The following is an 18,131-nucleotide window of genomic DNA, read 5'->3' on the forward strand; positions in this document are numbered from 1 at the left end:
TGTCAGAGAAGGAAATGGAAAAAAAGATGCACCCAGGTAGTAATTTTTTAAATTACCATGCAGGACTTGGAAGGAGACAAGTGAGGTTAACGGAGGAAAACAGAGAGGGGAGAGGTATTCTAAATATAGTAGTGAATAATACAGAATTTGATAATACTCGGGGTAACTGGAGCCAAAGAAATAGTTCTGCAGGCCCCTCCCAGTGGTATAATGAAGATTTGGCAGAGGATGGAGGTTTAAGTGAGGTAGAATAGGATGAAGGGGTGTCGCATAGCCTTAATTTCTTATCTTGGAACATAAATGGTTTGGGTGATAGAGCAAAACAGGAATGTTTAAGTAAGCTACTAAAGGATGTGGACATTATGTGTTTGATAGAAACCTGGCTATGCGACGAAACCCCAATATTTGATGGTTTTATCCAACTGCATCGATCAGCCAGGAAAAAAAGATTTGGGCGCCCGGCGGGGGGGATTATGACTTTACTGTCTACAAAAATAGCAACGAATGTGACTCCGGTAAAAGTAAAATGTAAATGGCTTTTGGTATGTAGACTGTCATTATTGATGCTAGGGAAAAAATATGAAAATGTAATTATTATAAATGTGTATATGCAATGGGGGGACATCAAGGAGTATGAAAGTGAGTTGGAGTATTTTAAAGAAGATGTAGATGTTTTATGTGAAAGGTATGAATTGGATATGTTTTTCATAATGGGGGATTTTAATCATAAATTGAGCCCAAAGAAGGTTGATCTCTGGTATAGGGATATAATGGATGCATATGAGATAAAACAAGCAATTTTTCCAGCCTGCGACCCCCAAAGACGGGATGAATGGCTGGGAAATTATTTAGGGTCGAAGGGCCTTTACGGTCTGAATGGTAGTTTTGAATCTTATTGACAAGCAAAGAAAACATTTACAATTGGTACACAAAACTGCCGAATAGATTATATGTTTATGTTTGCATGGAACTTCCCTCTAATAAAGAAATTTAGGATACTCCAGTTAGAAGGGAGTGATCATAATCCCCTGCAGCTGACAATCCAAGGTGGACGTACGAAACCCTGTGATAAGGTAATTGAACAACAAGTTGAATACCCAAAAAGAGTAACAACTAGATTAACTGAAGAATATTTAGAAAAATTAAGGAAATTGCAACAGATGATACCTTTAGGAGATATAGCGGGTCAAAATCTGGAATGGTACGAGGGAAAAATAGCGCAAGTGGTGCAATGTCTTCGAATTGAATTGAAGAGAAATAAAGTAAATCAACATACAATCCCAGTAAACTGCCTGAGATGGTTCACGGTAGATTGTCAGAAGAAAAAAAGAGAGATAAGGAGAGAAATTAGAAGTAGTAAAAAATCTAACTGGAAGAAACAAAGGCATCTTGAAAAATTGATAAAAGAATATAAAATGTTACTTAAAAATACAAAAAGAACCTATAGAGAAAAAGGCTGGGAAAATTTATTGGTGTCTATTGAAACGAAGAACCTAAGACAGTTTTGGAAACTGGTGAAAGCTGCAGAAGACCATCCTGTTGGGGCCATGAATTGTGTGATAGACGAGGCAGCATGAGAAAAGTATTTTAAGTTATTGTACGGCGTACGTAGAGAACCAGAAGAAAAAGATCCAGAGCAATGGCAAGGGCTAACGGATGAATTAAAATCAGATTTCTCAGAACAAAATGTAAAAAAATCATAGCTGATTTAAAACTAACACGGGCCGCAGGGCCAGATAACCTCCCAGCAATAATAATAAAGTCAGAGATGCAGTGGTGGGCCATTTTTTTTCTCTGATGTTTTCGGTAATTTTAGAGGTAGGGAAAATACCCAAGAATTGGAAGGGAGCCGTAATAAGGCCAATCCATAAAAAAGGTGATATGAGCGCACCACAAAACTATAGGTTAATTAACCTGCTAGATGCTGGGGAAAAAGGTTTCTCAAAAATAATTCTGAATAGATTAAAGAACTGGGTGGAGGAATTCTCAATTGTACCAATTGAACAGGGGGGCTTTAAAGAAGGACACTCCACAATCGACCACTGCTTTGCTTTATGGGCAGTGGCACGCAAGTCATTGGAACAAAATGGTAAGATGTGCTGCTGCTTTGTTGACTTTCGAGCAGCGTTCGACTCAGTTGATCGGAACTGCCCTTGGGAAACTCTAGTAAATAAAAATATCCCCGTGGGGTTGCTGAGCATAATAAAAGAGCTACATAGTGGCAATTGGGCACAAGTAATAAGAGATACAAAGGGGTCACTGACACCAAAAATAGTAATTGAAAACGGCCTTAGACAGGGCTGTGTGTTAGCCCCCCTGCTCTTTGCAATATGTTTGGCTAACCTACCAGCAACCTTAGAGGTTGAAAGAAGTGCAAGCCCAAAAATGGATGGTAAGAAAATGTCCTGCCTGCTATATGCTGACGACCTGGTGATTTTGGACCAGACTGAAATAGGCCTTCAAAGAAAATTACATGCGTTTAGAGAATATTGTGAAGGGAAAAGTTTAATTGTAAATATGGAAAAAACAAAAATTTTATGTTTTGGAAATAAAGACACAAGCTTTAAATGGATGTTAGGAGATTTTAAACTGGAAATAGTGAATGAATATCGCTATCTGGGCGTGAGGTTTGACAGGAAGTTAAAATGGTATACACATTTAGAAGCTCAGAAAGCAAAGGCCGTCACATCGATCTGTGGATTTAAGAAATTCAATCGGGACTATGGATATATGTCACATAGACCGCTGTTAAAGGCTTTTAGCTCTATGATCCCACCACAGGTATTATATGGAGTAGAGATCCTTTATCTAAGCGGTAAACAAGTTTGGGACCAAGAGGAAGGTATGTGCCTGAAAACATTGTTGGCGTTACCACGCTCTTCGATGATCCAAGCAATAAGAACCGAGATAGGTACAACTGCTTGGAGTATTCAGGCCCAAATGACTTTGGTTAGATTTTGGAAACGCCTGGATTTAGAGACAGGCCAGAAGATATCACATTGGTGTAGGAAAGAGATTATATCAAGTAGCCTAAAATGGGCGAAAGACACAAGGAAGAACTTATTACAGGCCAGTGAGAATTTAAAGGTGAAAATCACCCAGAGCCATTTGCAGGTAGAGTTCTCTAAGAAGGAGCTCATAAAATATGGACAAGAAGCCTCCCGAAGAGGAGATATGGTATATTTGGAGAAGAAAAAATCTGTGCAATTAATGAGGGATTCATGGCGAAAAGAAAATTGGTTCCCCTATCTGGAAATTTTACCAAACATGGGGTATAGACAGGAGATTTTAAGAATGAGAATAGGCATAAATCCCTGGCTGGTAAATGAGGAACTGAAAAGAAAAATGTTACATTTTGATGGCCATTGTAAGTGTAATTTGGGCACTAAAGGCGATATATTGCACATTCTTTTGGACTGTACAATGCTACTAGAACAGCGTAAATGTTATCTCCGCCCAATATTTCTAAAATATGAAATAAGGCAAAGGAATAAGGCAGCAGAACTACTTCCTGAAATGCCAAATCTTGATATAGCGATTGCAATTGGGAAATATATTAAAGAAATTAAAAAAATAAAATACATTTCCTAAGAATGATTTAGTTAAAAGATTTAATGATTTTAAACTATTTTAACTTTTGTATCATGGTACTAATAATTGTATTTTCTAAGAATATTTTTATATTGTATATATTTTTAAAATGTGCTGAGCCTCCCTGAGCTGAAATACTGGATTCATGTACTATCTATAAAAAATGTACCAACTCCCTAACATTGATAATGTATATATTGTGATGTTTTTTAAAATGATTTCATAATTGTTTAAAGACCAAGGTCTAAATAAACATTGTTTTTTGACTGACTGCTTCTCCCACCCACTCCCTTTGTAATGCGTCCCCCACCTGTGCTTAAAAAACGCATTTCACCTACTTTTTTTATTGAACATCGCAACTCGCACATGGAGTCCAGCCGGGAACAAGAAGTACACAAATGACATGGCTGAAAAACACAGGCAGCTCACAGCCTAATTAACCCAAAGTAGTGTTTGAAAAGCAAGTAGTGGAAGGACATAAGTAACGCGCCCATGTTCCAGGGGAATTACAAGCACAAGAGGAGGAAGGAAAGCCCACACACGCTAGCAAATTAAAAGCAAGAAAATGACACTATATCTGGCAAGTCTGAAGTATTTGTACTCAGTATGTAGGTCTCTTGTAAGATCCAGAGGTGTATCACAGGGTGTGTTGCCCACAGGAGCTCCTGAATGGTCAAGTCCAGGGCAGGCCTCTGAATGATGTTCCACGGGTAGTCACCTGCCGGGCGCATTCTCCTGAAGAAGAGACCTACAAGAAACAAATATAAATGATGTGTCATGAAGGAGCAGAGCTTGCTTACTGATTAAGAACAGTTGCGGGCGCTATGTATTTTACTACCTACAGTCCAGGAAGCCCTTCAACATGCAGAGGTGGTAACCTGTCAGAATCACATAGACATGTAAAAGATTGAGCTTGTCAGTGCTATCAGTGGTTATCCAACCACTCCAATGCATCTGGTGTCGCCATACATGGATTTGAGTGGCCTTCTACACATTAAATAGGCCCGTAAAGCTCTTCATCCTCTCTCTTAGCAGACCACAGCTCATTGAAGAGACACTGATCCACTGAATGTCATTGCACTAGGGAGGCACCTGCAGGTATGACTGTGGACGGATACACTTTCCTCATTTTATATGTCACTGTGACAGCTTGATTCTCAAAATGGGTTGAACAGTGATACAAAATAATGAATTACTTGTCTCCCTGCTTCTGATGTTCTATTTTGATAACATATTTTATACACAATATATCCCTTGAGGCATTATTTCTATCCAAAGTAAGTTTGACACTTATTCACAGTCACAGATGTGATCCAATCAGTTAATCGCAAAAAGAGAGGTTACATTCACGGATGTATTTCAGATATGAATGTTTTTATTTAATTTATATTATACTTATTATATATAATGCATTACACAAAACATCCACAATTTTAGATACAAACAGTATACACAGATAGCAACACTGACACTACCAAAACAATTCCTTCAACTTTCTCAATTTTATAAAGGGATTGATGGGAGTGTAATCACCCTTTTTACTTAAAACAATATGGACAGCATATAAAACAGCCCATACGATCCAAACTTCAGATATTTACATAAATGGGACAAAACGTTTTAATTCATTCTAATCCAAGGAAATAAGGGTGTGTTCTCGACGTTTCGGTCTTTTATGGCCCAATTGGTCCGCCAGACCATCCTCAGGACTCAACATTACATAAAGGATGATGACTCCTGTAGATAGTAACAAAACAAGCTAATCCCGTGACCACATTTATCGCATGCTCACAAAAAACAGTCAGTGACCGGCATACCAAACCATGCACCAGTGATACTACCACCATTTAAAAAATATCCCAAAGAAACAGCCTAAGTACCCATTGTTATATAACACCAAGTGTAACCTAGTACTTGAAACCTTACACCCAAAAATATTCCAAAACAATGTACTTTGCTTCCTTCTCACTAAACTTCAAAGCAATTTCAAAGACTCTATGTATCCAATACTAAAAGAATATTAAAGAAAAATAACCTACAATCAGTTCCAGTGATGCCACTAAGAAACAGACTGCAACAGAAAGTGCCAAAAGAACCAGAAGAAATATGTATCATGTGTCCTTACCCGACTCCAAACAAATTCGAGTCATATATTCTTCAAATTAATAATAACAAAGTAGCCACACACTGAACTTTAGATGTAGAACAATCGAAGAAAACGTGTCTTTGATAAAAGGCAGAGGTGTATTTTGATAACAGTCTTTTGTTTATCTTGAAACAACTCCAAGTTACCAAGTACAAGGCTGTCGACTTCAGGGCTGATTCACAAAACATTCTTGAGTACTTACATTTGTTTGGGAATTTCCCACAAAGCATCTATAATGTAAGGAAATGGGACTAAGCAGAAAGTAGTCATATACACGTAATACAAATAGAAAGGACTGTGCCCTCTTTGCAATTCTCCTGATAGAGGGATGGCCATTTCGGGCTGATTCACAAAGGCCTTTAAGAGTATGTAAAGTAGTAATGCTATAGTGTTATTTCACATTCTCATAAATGTCTTTATGAATCAGCCTATGGGTATGCTTCCACTGTCTGGAAGGCAGCAGGAAAACTTCCACTTGTACCCGGGCTCACAGCCACACACACATTTTCTTCAATGAACTTGGATCGCCAAATTTTAGGTATGTGCCAGCTCTTGCTGAAAAATGTAGTTTTTACATCCTACCTTACTGTTCCTTGTGAAGAAGGGAAAACATCTCACCCCATCAGAAAGCCCATCACGTGGATCTACCATCTGATCTCCTTCAGTTTAGAAAGAAACTTAAAACCTGGTTACTTGCTCAGTGATTGTGAGCTCTGATCCTTTTGTGACTCAGGATTGTTTTAGAGATTCGTAGCAACGAGTGCCATGAAACCCTCCAGAGTGCTCTAGAAAAAACTCAAAACAAATATAAATGGTGTGACAAAGTTTGGTAACAGATCTACAAAACAGCACATTTTGTGCCCCATTCTGCAAAAAAATTCATAGTACTAGTGGAGGTTTACATCACAGTCAGAACATTCTATTAAGCGCCTCATTTGGATGTCAGTTGGAAAGCCTACGACCACAGGTCGGAGGCTTTCCGATCGACATCCAAGGTTAAAACTTCTACTGCCCTATTACGAAGACAGTGGTCGGAGTTTAAACTGGCCGGTCGAACAGACTGGCTTCCGATGGGCTCAAGGACTCTATCGGGCAGACTGAAGCCGCACATAATCCCTAACGAACAGCGTTACTGCCGTCGGGATTATGATGCCGGTTTCCGACAGGCTTTCCAGGTCAGGCTTTCTGACATGGAAAGCCTATTGGTAAGCAAATTTGTGGGCCCCTGGCAGGGTCCCCTTCCCTCTGCTGCCTATGGTTGAGGGCCTGGTGCCCCCCAGAAAATCCCTGCACCGTGTCACGGTGCCTGCCACATGGTGCAGGGATTTACACAAACTCCCATTCCTCTATGGGAGTATGGGAGCTGGGGGTGATTTCCGCCTGCACCACAAGCTCCCATAGAGAAATGAGAGTTAGCAACAACGCCATGGAAGGTTGCATTGCAATACAGTTTTCAGAACCACCGACCTTCGGTCGGTCAGTTCCCACACCTAGATTGTGTCGGACCCTAAGTGTTTTGCCATTCACAAACATCACGGTAGTACACCTGGAAAGCTGCACCATGTACAGGTTTTGAGGCATGTTACTGGGAATGTAATGTGACTTTTGCCAATGGCTCCTTTTACCACTGCTCAAACTTCTCCAAAAGGGGACTCGAACTTCCAAGCAAATGCACGTTTATTTTCTCCACAGGGGAAACATTTTTAATTTTTCCTCCATGGAGAAAGCACCCCAATACCCCAAGCAAATCTGGTGGTAATCTGTTCCTCCTATCAGCCTGAAAAGGAAAGTCCTCCAGCCGTTACAGCGTGGGGAAAAATCAGAGAGGACTTTTGGAATGCCCACAAATGTAACCTTTTGTGGTCATTCTCAAACTTCCAAGGCAAAACACACTTTGGAACACCCAATTCTCACCCCTTGAATCAGTTTCACTAATATGGATTTCTATATAGTTGTGATGTAGAAATCTTCAATAGTAAATGCATTTATGCCTGCCCCAGAATCCCTTAATGAATCGTGACAGAGGTCAAAGGGTATTTTCAGCGGTTACCTTACATTTCTAATGAGATGAGTTGCTGCATTTTTACTTTTCATGCAACATATGGTTGTCAAAAATAATTGGAAAAAACGTACCTCTTCGCCGTGTCTCTCTGTTGTTGCTGCCTCTCTCCTGCATCTTCCCAGCTAGAAACAGGAAGCACATCCAGGCTTCTCTGACCAATCACAACGCTGCAATGCAGCATTGTGATTGGTCTTAGCATCATGGTTCGGCGCTCAGCCAGGAAATGGGAGCCTGGTCATGTTCTCCAACCAGGCTGTAATGCAGCCAGGGTGAAGAACATGCAGAGTACACTTGACTGTTTTGCCGGCCCGAGGGGGCAAGTCAATTAGTCATTGCACACTTACAGAGTGCTCACCCCTCCTCCCCCCTGCTCTGAGAGCAAAGCAGCCCTGCCCACCCTGCCCCGCAAAGACGCCCTAGCAGGAGCAAATAAAATGATAACAACAAGAAGTTATAATTTTATTTTTCCTTTATTTCCACTGCTAAAAGCAGTGGGGCAACGCTCCTCCGCCTTAGCGGAGTAGCCGCCACTGTCGTCAAGTACAGAATTGTATTTCACTTGTTTTATGCCACATCGACAATCACATGGGGCACACCTCTTGTAAAGGATTTGTATTATACTTCTTTGGCCACATCCCTTTTGAGGACCTCGACTTTTTGTATCCCACTTAAATCACTGTACAAATAATTTTTACTGGATTGATTTATGGAAAATGGGGTTTTGGTGGCTTTATGACATGCGTTTACCAGAACAGCAGGAGCAAATAAAATGATAACAACAAGAAGTTATAATTTTATTTTTCCTTTATTTCCACTGCTAAAAGCAGTGGGGCAACGCTCCTCCGCCTTAGCGGAGTAGCCGCCACTGTCGTCAAGTACAGAATTGTATTTCACTTGTTTTATGCCACATCGACAATCACATGGGGCACACCTCTTGTAAAGGATTTGTATTATACTTCTTTGGCCACATCCCTTTTGAGGACCTCGACTTTTTGTATCCCACTTAAATCACTGTACAAATAATTTTTACTGGATTGATTTATGGAAAATGGGGTTTTGGTGGCTTTATGACATGCGTTTACCAGAACAGCAGGAGCAAATAAAATGATAACAACAAGAAGTTATAGTTTTATTTTTCCTTTATTTCCACTGCTAAAAGCAGTGGGGCAACGCTCCTCCGCCTTAGCGGAGTAGCCGCCACTGTCGTCAAGTACAGAATTGTATTTCACTTGTTTTATGCCACATCGACAATCACATGGGGCACACCTCTTGTAAAGGATTTGTATTATACTTCTTTGGCCACATCCCTTTTGAGGACCTCGACTTTTTGTATCCCACTTAAATCACTGTACAAATAATTTTTACTGGATTGATTTATGGAAAATGGGGTTTTGGTGGCTTTATGACATGCGTTTACCAGAACATCCAAGGGAAGCTCTATTTAAATAACAATATACTGCAAAAAATAGCTGCCATCAGATACCGGTAAAATCTCCTAATAAAGTAGTGGAGTCAACTAGAATGCTCTTAGTAGTGCTCCAGCAGATCTCCCAAATTCCATGTCCAGGGACATTGTTTCTGTGAAGTAGATTAAATATATAAGAATCCTCCCTGCTAGTTTCAGAGTATACACAAGAGCCCATCCATTTAACATCGCCATTTTTACAACCTCAGCAATGCAGCTCCTCACATTTCAAAGCACAAGAGTCTCCACTCATTGACTGAAAATTGCAGCAAAACAAAGGCGCATGCAAGTTTCACATATAAGAACTTCATCAGTGCATGATGTGAGTTACCTAAAAATATCTGCAGTACTGTAGAGGCCTTTTTCTCCATTGTGATCTAAGCACTTTCCAAATATTCAGTGTCTTTTGTGTTTTTGTCTGGTGTGAGTTCGAATCCTCGTTTATCTAGTCTACTGTTATAAAAAACAAGGCTTTCCTATTGTCAAGTGTAGCGTCATTTGTGTACTTTGGGTTACCCCCTCGTCACGCTCAACTTTTAAAACACTTCCCTCTTTTGAGCAGAACTGGTGGTACAACAAGCCATGCTCAGGGAAGGGATAGTCAAAATGTTACTTTGCCTAGGGCACCATAAAAACATAGCCCTCCCCGCTGCCCCACCACACACACACCCTCGCATGCAAGCACAAACACTTACTCCCCATGCTGGGAAAGCTCATTGATTTGCTTTAACAACATCTGTAACATAAGTTCTGTAGTAGCTAATCCTGAGGACCCCATAGAAAAATGCCTTAAAATCCTACCCAGTCTTGCACAATGGTACTGGCCCAATTTGGCCTAAAATGCATCCCAAAGATACACCCTTCGCTCTGATATGTTACCTGAGTAAAACATTGCCATTTGCAATATGGGGGCTATTTGTAAAGCCTTTTATTGTCCTTCGAGGTGCGAAGTTCAGAGCATTAAAAAAAAATAGAGCAATACATGTTTAGCGTCTTCCAAGCCAGGGTACCCATCAAAGACTAAGCCACACACAGAGCTTAGTAATACACGTCTTTATTTGTTGGCATGTAACTGTAAACTGAACATTCTAAAGCAGCCTTCACTGCAATACTCTCTATTCATTACGTCATAGCTCTACAGAGTTCATCAGGAGCCAAAAGGGTTCCATCACTGTTAATTCTCAAGACACGAAATCTCCTCCTCTGTTAAATGAAAACTTGTCACTTTTACATAAATATACACACATATATACATTTATTATCTTAAATTAATCTTTTTGGTGCTATAATGGTATGAACTGACCATGTTTCATAAAGTTGAGGCCGGCCATCATCATGATCCAAGATGTGCTGGGATGGTGAAAAGGCAGCAGCAGTCACTGGTGTTTCAGAATTAATCTCTCCTCCACCGTGGAGATCTGGTGAACTATGAATCAAACGCCAAAAGTGAGAAGGGTCTCTTGTAAAAGACTTCCCAGGGCTCTGGGCAGGCACCATGTGTGTTTTGGTTGATACTACTTGGAAAGTTTCTGCATCAGATTTACTTTTCTGCATCTGTAGGACGAGCACTTTGTTTACTCTCTGGAAGGTAATGTTTTCCGAATGTTGTCTTCATTTAGCATGTGTTTTCATCTTTTTTTGCTGACCCAAGTCCCTCATACAAATGGCATTCTCATCTCTTTCTCTCTGAATGGTCCACTGGGGTATCTTGTTAGTCGTTGTTCTACTGAACATCAATGTTGGCGGATTTCACTGGTGGTGACGTGAGGTGTTGAACGGTAAGCTCGCAATGCAGAGTTTAACACAGTTTGTAAATTGAGCTTTTCAAGTATAGCACGCTAAACTGCTTTCTTTAGCATACTCATAAACCTTCCAACTAGTCCCTTTAGGCTGCCACCACCTAGGAGTTCTCTTTTGATGCTTTATACTCAGATGCTATAAAAATCTTAGAACTCCTATCTATTAAAAGGTGGGCCATTGTCAGATCTTATTATGGCTGTAACAACCCATGTGGCAAAGATGCCATCTAATCTCTCAATGACTCGGTCTTGAGTGATGGATGAGAGCTCCTCAATGAATGGAAATCACGTCAAGGAAACAACATACTTGTGTAAGAGCTTTATCATGTTCTTTTTGGGTATCTACGAAATCCAATGTCATTGCTGTAATTAAACACATTTGTGACACTGTATGATAAGTTAACCCCTTCAGTGCCCGCCCCTTTCCCCGCCCTGTGCCGGCCGTTGAATTAGCGGGCGGGGTCTATGACGAGCTGGACTCGTCATGGGCACAGCGCCACCGCGGCCCATGACGAGTCCAGCTCGTCATGGGCACTGAAGGGGTTAAATGAACTCTTCAGACTTCTGCAGCAAATGACACACCAAAACTTAGGGCCTAATTTAGATTCTGGCAGATGGGAATACACCGTCACTAAGGTGACCATATTACTATCCCATTATATCCTATGGCGATTGTAATACTGTGGACAAGATATTGCCACGTTTGTGATGGAGTATTCCATCCGCCGAGATCTAAATAAGGCCTTAGGGGCATATGTATCAAACGAATTTTTAATCGCAAACGCTGCGATTCGCAAAATAACAGCGTTTGCGATTAAAAAATCGGTAATCGGGATGTATGAGGCAAATCCCATCGCAAAATTAAGGAATTGCTAATTTAGCGATTTCTTAATTTTGCGTAAGCATTTAAGAAATCGCAAATTGCGATTTCTTAAATGATATGTAAAAAGCACCCAAGTTGTGCGAATTATCCTTAAGAAATCGCAAATTACCACCAACTTCCAGTTGGTGGTAATTTGCGATTTCCTTTCAAAAAGCACTTTTTTGAATTTTACAAAGTGCCACGTGGCGCTCATACATGCCCTTAGGGCTTGTATGTGCGCCATATGCACACACATGCTAATTTCAGGAGTGCATTAGGGTGTCATCATGACACCCTTGCACCTTTGAAATTATTCTCAAATTGCGATTCGCTATTTGAAAATTACTTCCCATTCATTCCTATGGGTCTCCTGGCCCATAGAAATGAATGGGCAGGTATTCCTTAATTGCGATTTCGCAATTTGCTAATCGCAATTAAGGAATTTTAAGAAATCGCAAAAAGTTTGCAATTTTTTAAATACATCCCGTTTTGCAATTCTCAAATAGCGATTCTTTAAAAACCGCTATTTGAGAATCGCAAATGGTGATGTTGATACATATGCCCCTTAGTCTTTTATATCAAGTGAGACCAACACGTGTAATACGGGTTGTAATGTACCTGTAATCTTCTTCAAGTTCCAAATCATGATAACCTTTATTTAAATGAAGGTGAGAGAAGACCATTGCACCATTTAGCTGCTTTGTCACGTCAGCAATGTGTGGTCCTCAATGCCATTCTCGCTCAATTGCCTTGTTTGCATGACGCATGCCAACCCATATTCGCACCACTCCTTCACTGTCTTTTTGGGCACTCGAACGATGAGAGAAACTCATGGCCTTCGTACCACTCGAACACTAAATAATATCATGCTTAAGTAATGATTCAAGTTCTTTTTTAACAACATCTTGTAAATGAAAACCAATTTGCCTAGGTCTACAAGCAACAGGACGGACTTCCTCATTAATATGTAACTTTACTTTCATAGTCTTAAGCTTTCCTAAACTATGAAACAATGAAGGGAACTGACATGCTATTTCATTGTGAGCATTCATGTTGTAGATCACAGAAATCAGATCAGTTCCATATCCGCAGCTGTACTGAAGCTGAGTAGACAGGCACTTGATGCGTACTTGCACCTTCATTTTCTTGTGTCTCATCGTCACTATAAATGATCCTTGACTTTTTAATGGTGCTGATGCAGCATACGTTGTGGAAAGGGATGCAATTCAGTATATTTCTACTCAGGCATAATGTTTATCGACACACCACTGTCGGTGATGAAAGGTATCGAACAACCATTTAATTTCAGTGTAATTTTTGAACAATGTTTGAATGACTTTGGTGCTTTGACATGCTGACTGTTCTTTGACTGACAGTTTTCTTCACATGCGAGCAGTCCGACATGTACACATTTTTTAAGTAAACATAGACACTGTACAACCATCTTCTTCACTTTCACTTGATACTGATATGCATGAACTGTTTGACGATGAATTGGATGACAATTGACTTCGTTCTGTGTAGATTTGGTGTACCTGACGCCTCAGCTGGGCAGATGGGTAGATGCACATTGCAAATTATTTCTGGAACTTTCCGACGTCCATTTTGTCTTCACGCCGTGACACACTTGTTTTTCCTTTGCTTTGCACACCATCTTCAAATGGTCCCACAGCCTCTACATGTCTGTCCAATGATGGGACATTTGTATTTGTGGGTTAAAGAAAATCCACATCTAAAACATAACATATTTTTGCGTGTAGACACAACCATATGTCCCTTAGTCTTGTGCTTTGACCTGCTTTTCAAATTCATGTCTGGCAGGGCCAGACTGGCCGTAGCCGGCACCGGGTGTTTCCCGGGTGGGCCGCTAGGGTGGGGGCCAGTTTTGGGCCCCTGGGGGCCGTTTTTGTTACCATGGTCCTGCAATATCGGCCCCTGGTAACAAAATCAGCCAAAACCAGCCCTTGCAAACAGCTCGGCTGCATCCCCTCAGCCCCCCAGGGGGGCTGGCTGAGCAGATTGCCAGGACTGGTTTTGGTTCCCAGTCCGGCCCTGATGATTGGTTCATTCTGGGCACCTCCGGCATCCATGTCAGCATCTTGTTGATCAGCACACTCGTCAGTTCTAGCAGCCATCAGCACTCATTCCAGACTCAAAGCTTCTCTCAGCATTCGCCATCTGAATGAATCGGCCAAGCATCCAGCAATGACCTTAAGAAGTTTGGCTCCTTCATCATTAAATTAATTGAACTTACAGTGTTCGATGAGTGTGCCAAGTCTCTCTACAATTTCATAGATGGATTCACCAACTTTCTGTCATCCTTGACTGAAAATATATATTTTATAGTCAACGTTTGGCATTAGATTAAACTTGACATTCAAGGTTTTTTAATCTGGTGGCATGTGATTCTTCGTCAATTTGTGGCATTTTCTTTATGATTTATTAATGCCATCACCAGCAAGATTTTTCATGTCTTTGATAATATTTTTGTTATCATTCTCTTCAAGGGTATCAAAGAAATCTTCAAATGTCTCTATCCATGTAGTCCATCAGTCGCCAATATTTTGCTTTTTGGCGGTATCGAATGATGATGGTGGTTTCAAGAAAGTGGCAACATTGAAGACAAGTGTGGAATTTATTGAGGCGGGTCGTGGTGGTCTTTCAGCCTCTGCTTCTAGCTCATTCTCCCTGAGACCCTGTGACATACTGGCCAGCAGATCATCCTTGATGATAAATGGAAACTTGATTTTTTTCTTGGTCTATATCGAAATAACAACATGTCTCTTTTCCAGACTCCTCACTGACTTTCTCTCTTTAGAAACTGTGGATTTGTTCTGAGACCCACTCAGCGGCATTGGTGGTTCGACTCTTCAGGTATGGATGGATCCATAAGCATAATGATGGGCACTTCTCCTTGGGCTACTATGCCCAGTGCTACAGTATGAAGACTCTCTTTAATTTCTTCTGCTAAGCAGACAACTGTTTCTTGCATCTAGTTTGCTTTGCTTCTGATGTTTGTGTGTACTTACTTACACCTGATTGATCTCTGCCTTACAGCACTTATAGTCACAGTATTATCTTGCGGTTGACTACCTCTTTGCACTTTTTGACACCAGGTGGATCTCTGCTTGGGTGCACTTGCAATCGCAGCGTTATCACTCCATACTGTGTATGGTTCTATGTTGCATAGTAGGGCAGTACCTTTACATATGGCCTGACCAACCGGTTCTCGAGCAACGACATGTAGATTCTCTGTAAATGCTTTAGTTTTCATCTGCTTCACAGCGGCTGGAACTACACTTTGACTCCACATGCATTAAAGGTCAATTCTATACTTCTACGGTACACACATGGCACACACTGGCAGTTTGCTTTAACCGCAACAAACTCTCTGAGAGAGCACAGTCAGTCTTCGGGTTACTTGTTCCCTGTTACGTCGCCATTTGTAGTGTCTTCCCAGCTGGAGTACCTGGAAAAGACTACACCAAACATGTATCTTAGTAATACACGTCTTTATTTGTCGGTGTGTAACCGTGAACTCAACATTCTAAAGCGGCCTTCACTGCAATACACTCTATTCATTACTTCATAGCTCTATGTGGTTCATCAGGAGCCAAATGGGTTCAGTCATTGTTAATTCGCAAGACACTATAACATGCAGCCTCGTTTTCTGTCACAGCACACCCTATGTTCTGTTCAACCGTTAATTAGGATGGTTTGAGCTGAGCAGAGACTTGTCTCAGTGAACGCATAAACCCTTTTGTTTACAAATTGTTCAGTCAGTCTGCTGTTTGGTTATGCCTGCTCTTCTCCTTCTTCTGTGACGCAGTGGAAATTTAAATAACACACTTTTTACTACGCTGAACTCCTCTTTTGATAACTGTAATTTTCTAAATAGCTGCAAAAGTTCTCTGCGGCAGAAAGATCTATTCTTGTCTCTCCCCAGGTGAGCTGCTCTGCATTGTGCAAGATGTTATGTGTGTGCCCTTGACAAATGAGATATCAGCGCGCTCCCCAACCGCGGCTTCATCTTAATTCGGCTGGCACAAGTCACGCGTGTTTTCCTCCGGGTGCACAGACTGCAAAATGTCACCTTGCTCTGTTCAGTTGGGAACCAAGACCAGAAGTGCACGTCCATCTGAAATGCTTCTGTTTGGAAGGAAATGTCTGCATGCTATTAGTTCATTTGAAGAACAAAAAAGAGAATTCTACTCTGCATTAAAAGGATGAAGAGAAATATTATTATTTATATTGCTTATTTAAAAAAAAAAACTAAAAAAAACGAACAAATTATATTGCACTGCAATCCCTATTTTTTCCATATAAAATCTCACTAAAAAAGCAGTTCAAATATTAATAGTTCAGCATATACAAACTCGAAAAAACCCTGACATTCCTCAATTATTGCATGAAATGCACACACACTGTAACTCACGCCACCAGCCAAGTTTTGCTCTTGATAGCTGTTTTTTTTCTAAGCAATTGGCAAGGTAGTTGGTGTATTGAGCATGCCAGAAGGAATTTAAAGGAATTGTACCCCTGTTCCTTTATGGTGTATCATGCATGACATGGTGCATGCCACACTGTGCAGGAGCGTGCTGTAGACGCTGTCATGGCGGCGGTCTGCTGTTAAGGCTCTCCTATAAGCCTAACACAGCTACTGGCATGAGTGTGCCTCAGTACTACACGACTGCCATGAATTCAACTCAGAATCCCAGGTGGGTGTGTGCACGATGGGTTTGGTCGTCATCCTGCCAGTTCAGAGGTGGCGGTGCTGCAGGAGGACTGCCAAACTCATAATAAGTCCCTCAGTCTCAATCCACCACAGAATACACTTTTAAAGCCCCCCAGGACCTGTGGAGAGGCACTTAGAGACTCATAGGGTGTCAGGTAGAGGCCAACAGTAGAGTCCAGGCCAGGTTCAGCTTCCACTGCTTAGCAGGGCAGTTGCAGGAAAGGCCTTTTGCAGTTTGCTGCTTCCCTGTGGCTTTAACAGCAGGTCCGTCTTCTTTTTCCTGGGTACAGGAGGGAGCATGTTCGTCCCTATTGGCTCTTCTTAGGTCCCAGTCAGCAGGTTCAGCACTTTTCTGATCTTCCTTATGTCCAGGACTGTTCAGAAGTGGCTGCCTGCAGTTCCCACATTTATGCCTGGCACGGGGTAGTGGGTAGGAATGACTCTTTGGCATACCCTAACCAATCGGGTAAAAGTTCCCATGGCCAACCCTAGCTAATTTGGGCATTTTCAAAATGGCTAAAGTCTATTGGAAACACTAAACTGAGTATATTTTGCGAAGAATAAGGGCACCCAAGTAATCAGAGAGGGAGCTGGAGTACAAGTAATTTTACAGAAACAATGGTCACTTACAACATAGGTAAAAGACAATGGTCAACACAGTGATTCAATAAAGACTGTATCATAGGAATCCCAATAGGGGATCCCTTCTCTGACATCCTTCAGGAAAGCTCTCAAAACCTGGTGGTTTAACAAATAGAGGTTCCAGCTCGCTCAGGACTGCTAACGCCAATTTGGTATTTGCGCGCTTTATAAATTTTAATAACATAACATAAAGTAGGAATTTAAATACTTTTATTTACAATAATGAATAAAAAGAACATGTAAAGTGGGACAGTATTCAAGAAGAACGATTCAAAGAACTCAGGCGGGACCAAAATACAATAAACAGCTAGGTCGCAAGCATAGGAAAAGCACCATTACACATGTGTGCAGTAACTATTTGAACCAATCAGTGTCAAGGTGCTAAAGCCGACGGCGTTTCCATCCCCAACATAATAATGGTACTATCATCAGGACAAAGGATATATGGCCTGAGAAGGATGCCTATCAGATGGAAATATTGAACCATGCATCAGAAACAACCAACAATATGAATGAGACAGTGGAATAGTCCGCACTGATCCACAGAGGGATCTAGAAATGTGCAACACACAGCGAAGGACCAATTGTGAGTACAAATTAGAATTAAAATGGTCGGTCCTGATGTGGTTCTTTCATCACTTGTGACCACTCTCAAGTCAAGTCAAGTCAAATATACTTATATCTGATTTGTTAAAAATTATAAAAGGATGGAGAACCATTGTGGAACACAATACTTTAAGTGTACATTTTTAAAAGCATATTATTAAAAAGCCCTTAAGGTCATAACCGCGAACGGTGAGCAACTAGTTGAATAAAAATATTGACAGGT

At 41.0% G+C, this 18,131-nt stretch overlaps 1 long non-coding RNA gene across 1 annotated transcript in view; it reads right to left on the reverse strand.

Moving 5' to 3' along the window:
• Nucleotides 1–4,021: 4,021 nt before the first annotated feature.
• The window catches only part of LOC146855926 (uncharacterized), a 291,628-nt gene continuing 277,518 nt past the window's right edge, over nucleotides 4,022–18,131 (reverse strand). Inside the window, exon 3 of the long non-coding RNA XR_014980886.1 lies at nucleotides 4,022–4,339. This is a non-coding gene — a long non-coding RNA (uncharacterized LOC146855926). The remainder of the gene's footprint in view (nucleotides 4,340–18,131) is intronic.

Source organism: Triturus cristatus, chromosome 4_1 (genome assembly GCF_964204655.1).
Source record: "Triturus cristatus chromosome 4_1, aTriCri1.1, whole genome shotgun sequence".
Classification (NCBI taxonomy): Eukaryota; Metazoa; Chordata; class Amphibia; order Caudata; family Salamandridae; genus Triturus; species Triturus cristatus.